This window comes from Eublepharis macularius, chromosome 8, assembly GCF_028583425.1.
Source record: "Eublepharis macularius isolate TG4126 chromosome 8, MPM_Emac_v1.0, whole genome shotgun sequence".
Classification (NCBI taxonomy): Eukaryota; Metazoa; Chordata; class Lepidosauria; order Squamata; family Eublepharidae; genus Eublepharis; species Eublepharis macularius.
This window is the reverse complement of record NC_072797.1, coordinates 26,467,468-26,480,026: the sequence shown is the minus strand read 5'-3', so window position 1 is coordinate 26,480,026 and position 12,559 is coordinate 26,467,468. Positions and strand designations below refer to the sequence as shown.

Here is a 12,559-nt window from a genome sequence, read left to right as displayed (position 1 = left end):
GTCATTATTATTGTTGTTGTTGTTATTGTTATTATTTATTACATTTCTAACTCACCCTTGCCACAAGTGGGCTCAGGGCGAGGTACAGCAGTTATAAAAATATAATACAAATATTAAAATAATTCATAAAACAACAGTTCATCATAAAATCAACAAACAGATAACTGTCCCGAGATGAGGTCAATTCCAGATTCCTGCCCATCAGCATACAGGGGGAGGGAAGCAGGCAGATAATGTACTGCAACCCACATGTGGGTCAGCAAATGAATGGGCACTACATAGCCCTGTGCTGTACCCATATGTTGGGCAGCCAGCCGGTGGACACAGTATAACCCCGCACTTAGTGGGAGGCTGGTGGGAGGCTCAGTGAGGATCTCATGCCGGCCTCAACCATACGCCTGGTGGAACATCTCCGTCTTACAGGCCCGCCGAAATGAGAGAAGATTCTGACAGGCCCGGGTGTCCTCAGACAGAGAGTTCCACCGTACTAGGATGACACTTTGGTTGGATGACCTCGGGCCAGTCACACACACTCAGCCTAACCTACCTCACAGCCAGGTTGTTGTGAGGCTAAAATGGAGGGAAGAAGAATGACGAAAGCGGCTTTGGGTCCCTATTGGGGTGAAAGGCAAGGTATAAATCAAGTAAATAAACCTTTTAAATCCTCTGATCCAGATATGTGTGCTATCATTTCAACTACATCCCACTGTTACTACTTTTCTAGTCATCATTTGGTGCATCATTAAAATACAAAAGGGTCCTAAGACTTCTGACGAAGCAAAAGCAGATACTCAGCATGGGCTTTCTATATGTGTGGCCAAGAGGATATAAATAGAAAACCAGCTTAAGAGCAGTGCAGCTTAGGACAATAGCAGCAGATGGATATAGACAAGAAAGAGGTAGCGCCGCCCCCGTCCAAATACAGTCATTATTCTGGATCAATGTTTGTATTTCTGCTTCACTGCTGACGTTAATCCCCTTGCACGTGTCATATTCAATTGTAATAAATTAATGTCATGAGCACTGGAGCATTCATTTTTCCCGGTTACATAACCAAAACACATGTTTTCATTCTCGCCAAGGATTTTGCACCAGCTTTACGACAACAGCAGCTATATAAAGTGACAAGCCAGCGACATTTCAGACACGGATGCATGACGAAAGCTAGGTTTTCTGTTCTGATGAAGATCTGATACAGGCTCTGAAATAAGCTGTAAGTGGGGTGAGCCTTTGTTTTGCAGCTGAGCTCAGACATCTTCCTGTCAGGCTTTTGTCTCTCCGTTTTTACTTTGCCCATGCACCTAACGGTCCAATCAAGTCTATTTCAGTACTTTCATTATTGAGGTCTCAACAATAAAACCTTAAAAGTAAGATATTAATGTGTTGCTCTGACTAGTAAACATAACGGCTGGATAAAATGAGGTTACCATCAGACAAGGTTGGGGTTGTGCATATTCAAAGGACTCCCTGGCTATGCAGAAAAGTAGTTGTGTGACCTGATAGAAGACTCTAGGAGGCACAGAAGGGTGGGGGCAGTTGCCAACATTTAACAGAAGAGGGGAAGAAAACAAAGAGGATTGTACAATGCAGCAATTATCCAGGAAGATGCGGAGGGGCTTTTTAATAAACAGAGTAACTTTTTAAGGATAAATAAATAAAGGAATACAAGGCCTAACAGAGTACATAGCTCTTTCTCTAGCCAGCCTACCCCAACACAGGAGTAAAACCTGGGCTGGAAGTACTCCAAATTCAATGCCCTGAAACTACTACAAAACATGAGATGGATTATTAAAAACAGAGAGGATGGAGAAACTGGTCCGTTCATGACTTAGAACCTCAGAGGTGGAGAAAGGGGGAGTCTTACTGATTCTGGGACCCTGGGCAAAAGTCCATGAGCCCCAGTACAAGTAGGGCTACCAGATCCCCCACCCGCAGCCTCCACCCCACAAGGCTGGCAGGGTGGAGGGAGAGGCAGGCCAGAGCATGCTGCACATAGGCTCCACAGGCCCAATGACATCACTTCCAGTTCACACTGGAACACACAGTGTTTCAGCGGGGCCAATTGGCCAAGATTGAAGCAAAAAAACAAAGTTTTGGGCTCACTGTAAGGCTGGCAGATCCCCTGGAGGCTGGAGCCCAACCTAGGGGAAGGGGGGGGGGGTTGTGTGGTGTGTGGGAAGTGCATGCGCTCTGATAGGGTTACCAGCTCCAGGTTTGGAAATTCCTGGAGATTTTGGGGGTGGAGTCTGTTGAGGGTGGGGTTTGGGAAGGGGAGGGATCTCAGCAGGGTATAATGCCATGAAGTAGCCTGCTGCAGTAATCCCATCTTTGATTGTCTTCAGCTCAAGCCTTGAGGAGATGAGATGTGTAGGGTACATTCATCAGAGTGAAATGTCACTTATCAGGAGTATTTGCTTCCTCTTGAGGAGGCGTGAACTTCCCAGCAGAATTTGGAGGGTCAGCTTTCTCTTGAGAATACATTTTAGAAGTTTTCTTCTAGAGACATTACAAAGCTTTAATAGATCCAGAGGAGTTAGCTGTGTTAGTCTATTGTAGCATAAGCTTTAAAGAGCCACAGCTCTCTTCATCAGATGCATGGAGGGTATGAAGAAACTGGCCAGAGATATATAGCTGGTGAGGGGAGGGGGGAGAGGGTGCAGGGAGTGAGGGTCATGTAAATGTAAATAAGTTACAAGAAGTCATGAAAGAGGTGGAATGCACAATCCAGGCTGGGTGTGACCCCCTCCCGTCCATGGCAGAATCTGAATGGAATGCCTGAAGGCAGTTACTTTTGGTAATGAGATAACCATTCATAGTCTCTATTCAATCCAAGTCTGACTGAGTCAAATTTATGTATGAATTCCAATTCAGCAGCTTCCTGTTGGATTTTGTTTTTGAAAGGTTTCTGTTGAACTACAGTGACCTTTAAGTCCTTGATGGAATATCCTGGTAGATTGAAGTGTTCTCCCACTGGTTTCTGGATTTGCCATTTTTAATGTCAGATTTGTGCCCGTTTATTCTTTTGCGCAGAGGTTGGCTGGTTTGTTCAATGTATAGAGCAGATGGACATTGTTGGCACATGAGGGCATATATCACGTTGGAGGATGAGCAGCTGTAAGAGCCAGAGATAGTGTAGTTGACACCATTGGGTTCTGTAATCGTATTTTATGGGTAGATATGAGGGCAGAGTTGGCATCTGGGTTTGTTGCAGGGTCTGGTACCTGTGTTGGTGACTCTGCTAGCTGGTTCATGGTTGTTAGTGAGAAGTCATTTAAGACTGGGGGGCTGTCTGTGTGAGGGAGAGAGATTTAAATATACCAGGCAGTCCTCATTATGGGGCAATATCCCTTCACTCACCAGGTGCAGGATATACCACCTTCTTCATATATATATATATATATATATATATATATATATATAATAATGATTTTACTTCTCACTGGATTCAGCTGTTGACTCTGCTCTCTCTCTCTCTCTCTCTCTCTCTCTCTCTCTCTCTCTCTCTCTCTATATATATATATATATATATATAGCAGAGTCAACAGCTGAATCCAGTGAGAAGTAAAATCATTTGAGCAGATAATGTTGAACTTCATTTAATAACTATTTGCAGTTAATCAAACAACAAACTATAAGAGAAACTTATTCATGGCTTGTACACAAGAGAGAGACAGTTACAGTAACAGACCTTTTTAACTGACACAGAAAGAAATGTTCATTCACAGCAGGGAGGGGCCAGTTCAACAGCAACTAATAAACAGACACTATACAAAGTATCAAACCCCCTTTCCCTCTGCAAGCACTCCTTACTCTTTCCATTCAAATTAGGCTACAGTGATTTATTGCAACAGTCTGTAGGCAAGGAGAGGTCTTCCACCCAGGGCTTGTGAGAGAGTTATCATTTTCCAGGATGGGCTGTAGATCAGTGATGATACATTGGATGGGTGTGAGCTGGGAACTATAGGAGACAACCAGTGGTGTTCTGTTGTTAGTTCCTTTTGGCTTGTCCCGGAGCAGGCTGTTTCTGGTCCTGTCAATTTGTTTCCTCACCTCCTTTGGTGGGTACTGTAGCCCCCAAAATGCTTGTTGTAAATCTCGAGAGCCCCTATCGAGAGCATTGGAACAGATACGATTGTAACATAAGAGAGAGTTGTGGCTCTCAAAAGCTTATGCTACAATAAAATTGGTTAGTCTTTTTTTTTGAATTTTTTTTTATTTTTAATATCTAAAACAAAAACCTACAAAAAAACTACAAAAGTACTAGGAAAGGGGAAAGAAGAAAGAAAAGGGGAAGGAGGGCTGGAAAAGGGGGGGAGGTTACATACAAACAATAAACACTACACTACAATGTTTTCCCTTCATACTGCCATAGTTAAAAATTTAAACCTTCATAAAATAATGATGGAGTGGTAGACCTTGCAAAATACAAAATACAACCCATATTAAATTTTCTTCTTCCCTCCCCTGGGCCTCGGACACAGTTCTCTCTGAGCAGCTACAGCCACTGCGCTCACTGCCTCCCCCCTCCCTTCAGGCTTCGAGTCTTCTTCATTTTGCATGGTATCTTGCCCGAATTCTTGATTTTTGTCCACAAAATCCCTTAGCTGATCCTCTGAGTTTATCTTGTAGGCTTGATCTTTATAATTAAACCAAATTCCTTCCGGAAATAGCCATTTATACTTTATCCCTCGTTCCCTCAGGAGAGCTGCGAGCTTTTTGTACTTAAATCTTCTTTTCCGAACTAGAAATGGAACGTCCTTCAGTATCTTGACTTTATTTCCCAGAAAATCCAAGTCCGCATTATATGAGTTAAATAGGATAGTGTCTCGGACCTTCCTAGATGAAAACTCAATAAAAATCTTGCGAGGCAGCTGCCGCTTCATTGCATATTTTGAGGAAGCCCGACGGACTTCCAAAATGGCGCTTTTTACCTCTTCCTTAGTTGCCCTTGCGGGTGACGCCAATAATTCCGAGGCAAGCTCCCTTAGATCCTCGTTTTCCTCCTCTTTAACATTCTGGAGACGCAAAACAGTCTGTGTTCGTTCCACTTGCAGCCCGATCAGCTGGTTTTCCACCAGCTTTAGCTCCTTGTTCGTTGCTCTCATGAGTGACGCATTTTCCCAAGCAGACTTCTCTGCCCCCCCCACTGCTTCCTTAATGGCTTTCACATCGCTCTCAATTAAACCCACCCTTTGATCTGTTTCATTCAGCTTGTCAACAAAGGGTTTTATGGCTTCGATGACCGACCTTTTCACCAATTCCTCAAGCGACTCCGCTTTTCCCTGCAGGGCAGCCGAAATTGACTTGCCCAAAGCAGGACTCTGCTTTTTCGCTGCCATTTTAGGGGGGGGGGACCACCAACCTTCTGAAACTCAGTGAGGGGGAAGAAATCTGAGTCTTCTTAACTTCAGATCCCACCACTCCTTCGCATACACTTGTAATAACAGAAGGGATTCACTTACTTACAGGCTTCCGCCTAGTCCTGTTCTTTGCTGTTTTCCGTGGCCCGGCAGCATGCAAGGTGCCACGCATGTCTGCCGGCCTCCATGGGGACAAACGGGCAATTTACCCCCTGCCTCGATTTGCCAGAGGGCTCTTCCCGCAGCGTCCCGGACCCTGACTCCCTCCCTGGGAGTCCTGGGGGCTAATCTTTGCAGATCAGCCGCCCGGTCAGGCTGCTCAGACGTTTCCTCTTGGACCTGCGAAGAGGAGCGTCCGACATGGCCGCGAAAATGAAACCAAATCCAAAATTGGTTATTCTTAAAGGTGCTACTGGACTCTACTATTTTGCTCCGAAGCTTTAAGTTTACCAGCCAGGGTTTTTTTTAACGTGCACTTTGACGCCAAAGATGAAATTCCAAGGGGGGGGGAGCGCAGTTCCCCCAGAAAGTTTATGTAGCTCAAAAGTCAAGACAACATTTCTGTATGTTAGCCAGCTGAGCGTCAGTGCTGTGTGGTCATTAGAGTGTCAGAACAGAAACCAGGGTATCAGACTAGGAGAGCAATGTAAGCTGCTTTGGGGAGAAAGGCAGGGTATAAATAAAGTAAATGAACCAATCTAAAAAAGTGAGTGATAATGGGGAAAATGAGTAGTATAGGCTCCTACAGAATTCCAGACTCTAATGAAGCACACCCACTTTTCCTCTCCTGCCAAAGACATTCTCTGTGCTGATTCCAGAGTGGTTTAGTAGCACACTATGCACATAAATTACAATTGCATACCATTGAGCATATCATTGACAAAACTGAGGCTATCGTACTTTGGTCACATCATAAGAAGACGAGATTCTCTGGAGAAGTTCATAATGCTAGGAAAAGTGGAAGGCAATAGGAAAAGAGGAAGACCTAAAATGAGATGGCTTGACTCAATAAAAGAAGCCACGTCCCCCAGTTTGCAGGATCTGAGCAAGTCTGTTAATGATAGAACATTTTGGAGGTCTTTCCTTCACAGGGTTGCCATAAGTCAGAGGCAACTAGACGGCATGTAACACATACACACCATTGAGCAGTACCAAATTTTACATAGACTGACAAAGGGTTGCCAGGTTGAGAAATTCCTGGAGGGTGGGGGGCGTTGGGTGGAGAGGGACCTCAGCAGAGATGTAACGCCAAAGAGTCCACTCTCCACAGCTGCCATTTTCTTCAGAGCAACTGATCTCTGTAGTCTGGAGATCAGTTGCAATTCCAGGAGATCTCCAGCTCCCACCTACAGGTTGACAACCTTAGGGGGCAACAATCAGCACACACAGGGCTAGTCTCAAAAACAAGCCAGTATACACATTAGTATCTGTTATATTACAGAGCAGCAGCCCGTGTTTCCCTATGAATGTCGACTTATTAGGAGCTATGGTCAACTCCAGAACACTAGCAAGAATATCTCAGTAAGAAGTTCCTTTCAAACAAATGTGCCAGGAAATGGAGTGGGGGGGGGGCGCTGTGTTAAACCACTTCCAAGTTTTCCCCAGAAGCGATGTAACACCTCACCAGCAGTGATGTTTTTTTTCTCCCGCTGGCCACTGGAGTGGTGGTGGAAAACAGGAGCTGCGGGCAGGAGGTCCCCTACCCCCACTGGGAACCTGACATCCCTACTTTATCCTCTGATATCACACCAAATATGTGTATCAGGTTAATCACTTCTGTAACTGAGATTTGTTATGTGGTTAAAGTCAGTACTACATGCATCATCTGTATAAAGACAGATTGTAGACACTTAACATCCATACTGCATTCCATGGATATTGCCGAATAGCAATAGCAAAAAGACTCAATAGCCAGAAAAAAACAAAAGAGGTGAAAGAAGACCACCCTGAAGAGCAACTCTGCAGATAAAATAAATTCTGAAATATTTCCATTTACTGAGAGTCTTGCTAAGGAGACATCATATATATGAGAAACCCAAACTTTCAATCTACATCCTACATTCAAACTCACAATGAACCTGATTTAGACTTACATTCCACCCTGTCAAAGGCCTTCTGTGCGTCCAGAAAAAGCAACATCACTTCATCACTGAAGTTATGTGCTTTATTATATTAATCACCCTTTTAAATATTAGGTGACATTTCCTTTTTACTCATAATTGATGGCTACATTTTTAAATCATTATTCAGTGAAGTGATTGGTCTGTATAAACCTATTTGAGTATGGTCTTTACCTTGTTTTAGTATTAAAATTTTATTTTAGCTTCCTTCCATGATGCTGAAACTTGCTGTAGAGGGGAGATTTCATTAGTTAGTGTTGTCAGAGGAAATTTGTTTATTTTTATTTTTACTTATTTATTTCTGGTTTTTATTCCGCCCTCCCCACACAGGCAGACTCAGGGCAGATTACTTTCAATAAAAATGTTACATTAAAATGCACATTTTAAAACAGTTCAAAACAGCAATACAATATAAATATTTAAAAGAATACAAAAATAGCGGTAGTTGACCAGTCAGGGGCAGTCAGTCTACCACCTAAAACCATCATTAATAAAGAGATTAGACAGTGGATCCCGATCTCCTCTATTCGGCCAGTGGAGGCTCGGCTCAGCCTCAACCATATGCCTGGCAGTACATCTCTGTCTTACAGGCCTGGCGAAAAGATAGTAAATCCTGCCAGGCCCTGGTCTCATTTGACAGAGTTCCACCAGGTTAGGGCCATTTAAATGTATCTTTTAAAAGCTTTGTAGAATTCTGACATGGAAACCATCTGATCCTGGCACAAGGTGCCAACTATTTTTGCTCTAGCTCACACATGCAAGAGGTAATAAAAAGGTAGAGTTTCTGCTCCATTGCTTATGATAGATTACAGCTTTGAATAGTCTTTTTTTTAAAAAGAGAAAGAAAGAGAGAGAGAGAGAGAGCTCTCTGCAAACAAAAAGCTTACATAGCAAATGGTGTGCTGCCCTAGCTTTCCATACGCAAAGAGTTTTAAACACAGGTGAGCATTCCAAAATGTGATCTTCCACCAAAGGAGAGAAATCCATTCTACCACCTCACATCTCTACCACCTCACTAACCTGCAATTACATACTGCAGGGGAAAGTTTGGAACCATTCAGGAAAATGTACCTGCCATTAATAATCTTCTCAAAGAGAAACTCTCAGGTTTCCCTGAACACAGTTTAGGAAACACTCTCTGCTTCCTTAATTTAGGAAGGAAGGAGATCACTATTGGTATTCATGAAGGATGTTTGGAGGAAGGGACAGGATTAGTGGACTATTAGTTCAGTTACCCAGATTTTGCTCAGCAAATTATCCATCCACTTCTAAGATATGGGAAAGCTGATGGCTGATTAGCAACTGTTTTTGCTAATCCCTGTGTCCTTAAAATGGAAGCAAGAGACTAACTAAACGTTATGGGACATACATGGCTGCTACATTTCTCAGATAACGTTGAGTTGAACAAGGCACATGATACAGCATCACTGCGTCCAGTGTTTTCCAGCCACTTAACTGGTTTGCATTTGCAGGGTCAAGAAACAACGCGAATGATGCCATGGCACACATTTATTGACTTAAACATGGTTTAGTGGCAGCCCTGCAAGCCCTGTAAAATGTAGTTAAAACACTCTGAGTATGAATGCAGTGGCTTTCCTTTGTTGGGTTAATTATGAACTCATATAAAATCTTCAAAAAGAAACCTGAAAAATCAACTGACTTGATATTCAGGAATTTTTATATATTTATATCCCACTTGTTTCCTCAATGGAAATTTAAAGCAGCTTCGAATATGGTTTGCTCCACTTTATCCTTACAGAGACAGGTAGGAATGCCAATCCCTTGGTGGGGTAAGGGATCCCCTGCCCCCACCTTTTGCACCCCCAGCCCAGCTCACCTAGCCAGTGGAGGGGCAAAAGGAGAGAGGAAGCAGGCTGAGACCCCCAAGCACACGGTGAAATGGCTCACGCGTGGACTCTGGAGGCCCTCTGGTGATGTCACTTCCGGTTGAAACCAAAAGTGATGCCATCTCTTTGGGGCCAAATCAGCCTTAAACATAGCGAATCATGGCAGAGCGGGGATTTGAACTTGGGTCTTTTAGATCCTAGCCCAACACTCTAATTGCTGCAACATGCTGGGTACGGCATAGCCCACAATCAATACCACTTCATAAAATGGGTACTAAACTGAAGGGTCAAAATTATAAACAAGCTTTCAAAAAAACAAAACAAAAGCCCTCACAAGCCAGAAAAGCAGGGAGTCTTGTGTGACCTCTTTTTAAATGTGACAGAGCTATTTTACATGAGAAGGCAGGACAGCTGTAACCAAATTAGCATTTGGGCCTCTCACAAGTTTTACCTCATCACCTTGCTAGCTTTTGTTTTATTTAATCTATTGAGGTTTCTCTTTGAAAGAGGGTATGCACGCACGCGCATATCAATGTGGGCCTCTGTAAAATGAAAAACATTTTAATTGTCTTGCTGCCAGAGTTCTTTCCATCTCTTCAAATTACCTTTGTTGTTATCCCTATGAAATACACTAAATCATATTTCAAGGGGGATAACTTCACCCACCCCTCCCTTTCCCATCAAAATTGTGGGAAGTTCAACTCAGCCTTTCCAAGAGTACATTTCTTTGGACAGAAAGAATGGGAGACTGCGCGTTTATACATTATTTTACAAAAATTTGAATTGAAGGCAACATTCTGGGATGCAGGAACAAGCACACAAACCAGCAGTACTAGGCTGCCTACAGATATCATACCTTGAATATTAAACATAAAAGTTGTCCCCTGTGCAAGTACCGAGTCATTACTGACCCATGGGGGGACGTCACATCACGATGTTTTCATGGCAGACTTTTGTTACGGGGTGGTTTGCCATTGCCTTCCCCAGTCGTCTACACTCTACCCCAGGAAACTGGGTACTCATTTTACCAACCTTGGAAGGATGGAAGGCTGAGTCAACCTTGAGCCGGCTACCTGAACCCAGCTTCTTCCAGGATCGAACTCAGGTCATCATGAGCAGAGCTTGGGCTGCAGTACTGCAGCTCACCATTCTGCACCACAGGGCTCATCTTGAACATTAAACACATTCTATATGTTGTCACTGCTTTCTACTGATGTACAAACTTCCAAAGCAGATTCAGTTGGGGAGCAACCAGTTCTTCCTCTTTCCAAAAGAAAATAATTCTACCGAGCTAGAATTGCCAACAGAGGTGGAGAAAAGTATCTTCTCCTCTAGCAGGGGCAAAATGGATGTTTGGTAAATCAAATCCTATTACATTTCTATTAAAGGGAACATTTTTTTTCCTCTGGACAGTTGGCAATCCTAGGACTATGGAGGGAAACAAAACTTCTCTTTATCACCTGCTGGACAGTGTTCCAGGCTGAAGTCAACTTTCCTCTCCTTTTAATTCCCAGTAAAAATATCTAAGAAAACCGAATGCAAAGCTGAACAGGCAAAACAATGCCCTTTATGTCAGACAGTTAAGAGGCTGTGGGCTTTGAAATAACACAGAACTTTCCCCTTAGATTCAAATCACTAAGAGGAGGGGGAAGGAGAAATTAGATATAGCTTTGGTTGGATCATGCACCTTGCCCCCAGTATGAAGACTTTTCTTTCTGCCCTCCATCCTTACATAGGAGGAAGCTGTCAAAAAAAAAAAAATGAACTGGGCAACCAAGTTGCTTGAAATAGAAAACCACAGGGATGACCCCAAATGCCTACATTTTGGGCTAATTACCCCCCACACATTCCCTCTTGCCCGAATTATATCAACTTTCTTTGTGGTTGCCAAACTGTAATCTTGACAGCAAGTACATAATTAAGGGAGAAAAATACACAGTAGTCAAATTACACTCACGTAATTAAACAAGACCATCAAAAGAGGTTAAATTTATGTTAATTATTTAAAGTATAGAACATTTCTGGTTTTTGCCCTACATAATTCCTCATGTTCATAGCAGAAATGTGCCCAAATGCTGTTTCACCCACATTTATTTAGATTCACAACCCCTCTCCCTTCTTAGTTAGTTTGCTTACCTGGCCTAGTTAGCAATCCCACATCCTGACTGCAACACTCGCTCCATTTTCACACCCAAGATGAGTTAATTTTTTTTTTGAAGTTTGTGTAGAAACTTGTTTCCAGGAGACAAGCCAAATCCTTTGCTTACAGAACACTCCTGAAGAGATGCACTTTGTGCATGCAGACGGGACTGGAACAGCAGAAAACGACAGAGTCTTTCAAGCACGAGAGAGAGAGAGAGAGAGAGAGAGAGAGAGAGAGAGAGAGCGCAGGACAACTGGGGTTCTGAAATAGCCAAGTCTATTTTTACTTCCCCGTTAATACAGGACTCCTGGCATTTCATTTGCTAACTAATCCATCCTGGATTTGCTTAATACTGCGCTTCATATCATCCTGCCACTGACACAAAATAATCACAGCTGTTATGATAGCTCCAAATATTACAAAGAGGTAGGAAGACTGCCAGATATAAGACTTTAAATTTAATGGACTAGGACTGGGAAGCTCCAAGTTCAAATCTTTACTCAGCTTTGAACCTCATTGGATCAGTCACTCTCTTGAAAACTCATCTACTTCACAGGGTTGTTGTAAGGATAAGAGAGAGTGGTGACGGTGAACCATGTATTCCTTTGGAAGCCCTCCCTGTTGAAACATGTATGGTGCCTACTTTACTTCCTTCAAATGTCAGGCCAAATTGTTCTTTACCTAGGCTTTTAACTAAGGGTTTCTTTTCAGTTATTTTCTGGTCTGTTCCTAGCCTGAGGGCTGTTTTATTAATACCATTTTAGATAGATCTGTTTTAAGTGCCTTTATGCCTAGCTTTTTTTAAAAAATTGATCTGTTCTTATTCATTCATTCATTCATTCATTCATTCATTCATTCATTCATTCATTCATTCATTCATTCTACTGGTTTGCCCTTTATAATTGACTTGTTTTATTGCATGGTTTGGCTTATTGTTTTGCTTTTATGAATTGGGCATGAACTGGGAAAATGGTGGTTCATGGTTCGTCGTGTTTCATGAACCACGAACCAGCATGAAATCGCCTGGTTCGCGAATCAGTTCATTTGGTTCGTGAATACGTCACTTCCGGGGCAGCAGAAGGTCTGCAC

General features: G+C 42.9%; 1 protein-coding gene across 2 annotated transcripts in view; it reads right to left on the bottom strand.

The window, feature by feature from the left end:
* The window catches only part of NIM1K (NIM1 serine/threonine protein kinase), a 29,493-nt gene extending 17,869 nt beyond the window's left edge, over positions 1 to 11,624 (bottom strand). For both annotated transcript variants that reach the window (XM_054987012.1, XM_054987013.1), the window contains exon 1: positions 11,464 to 11,624. The gene's annotated coding sequence lies outside the window, so the exon portion shown is untranslated. The remainder of the gene's footprint in view (positions 1 to 11,463) is intronic.
* Between the last annotated feature and the right edge of the window lie 935 nt (positions 11,625 to 12,559).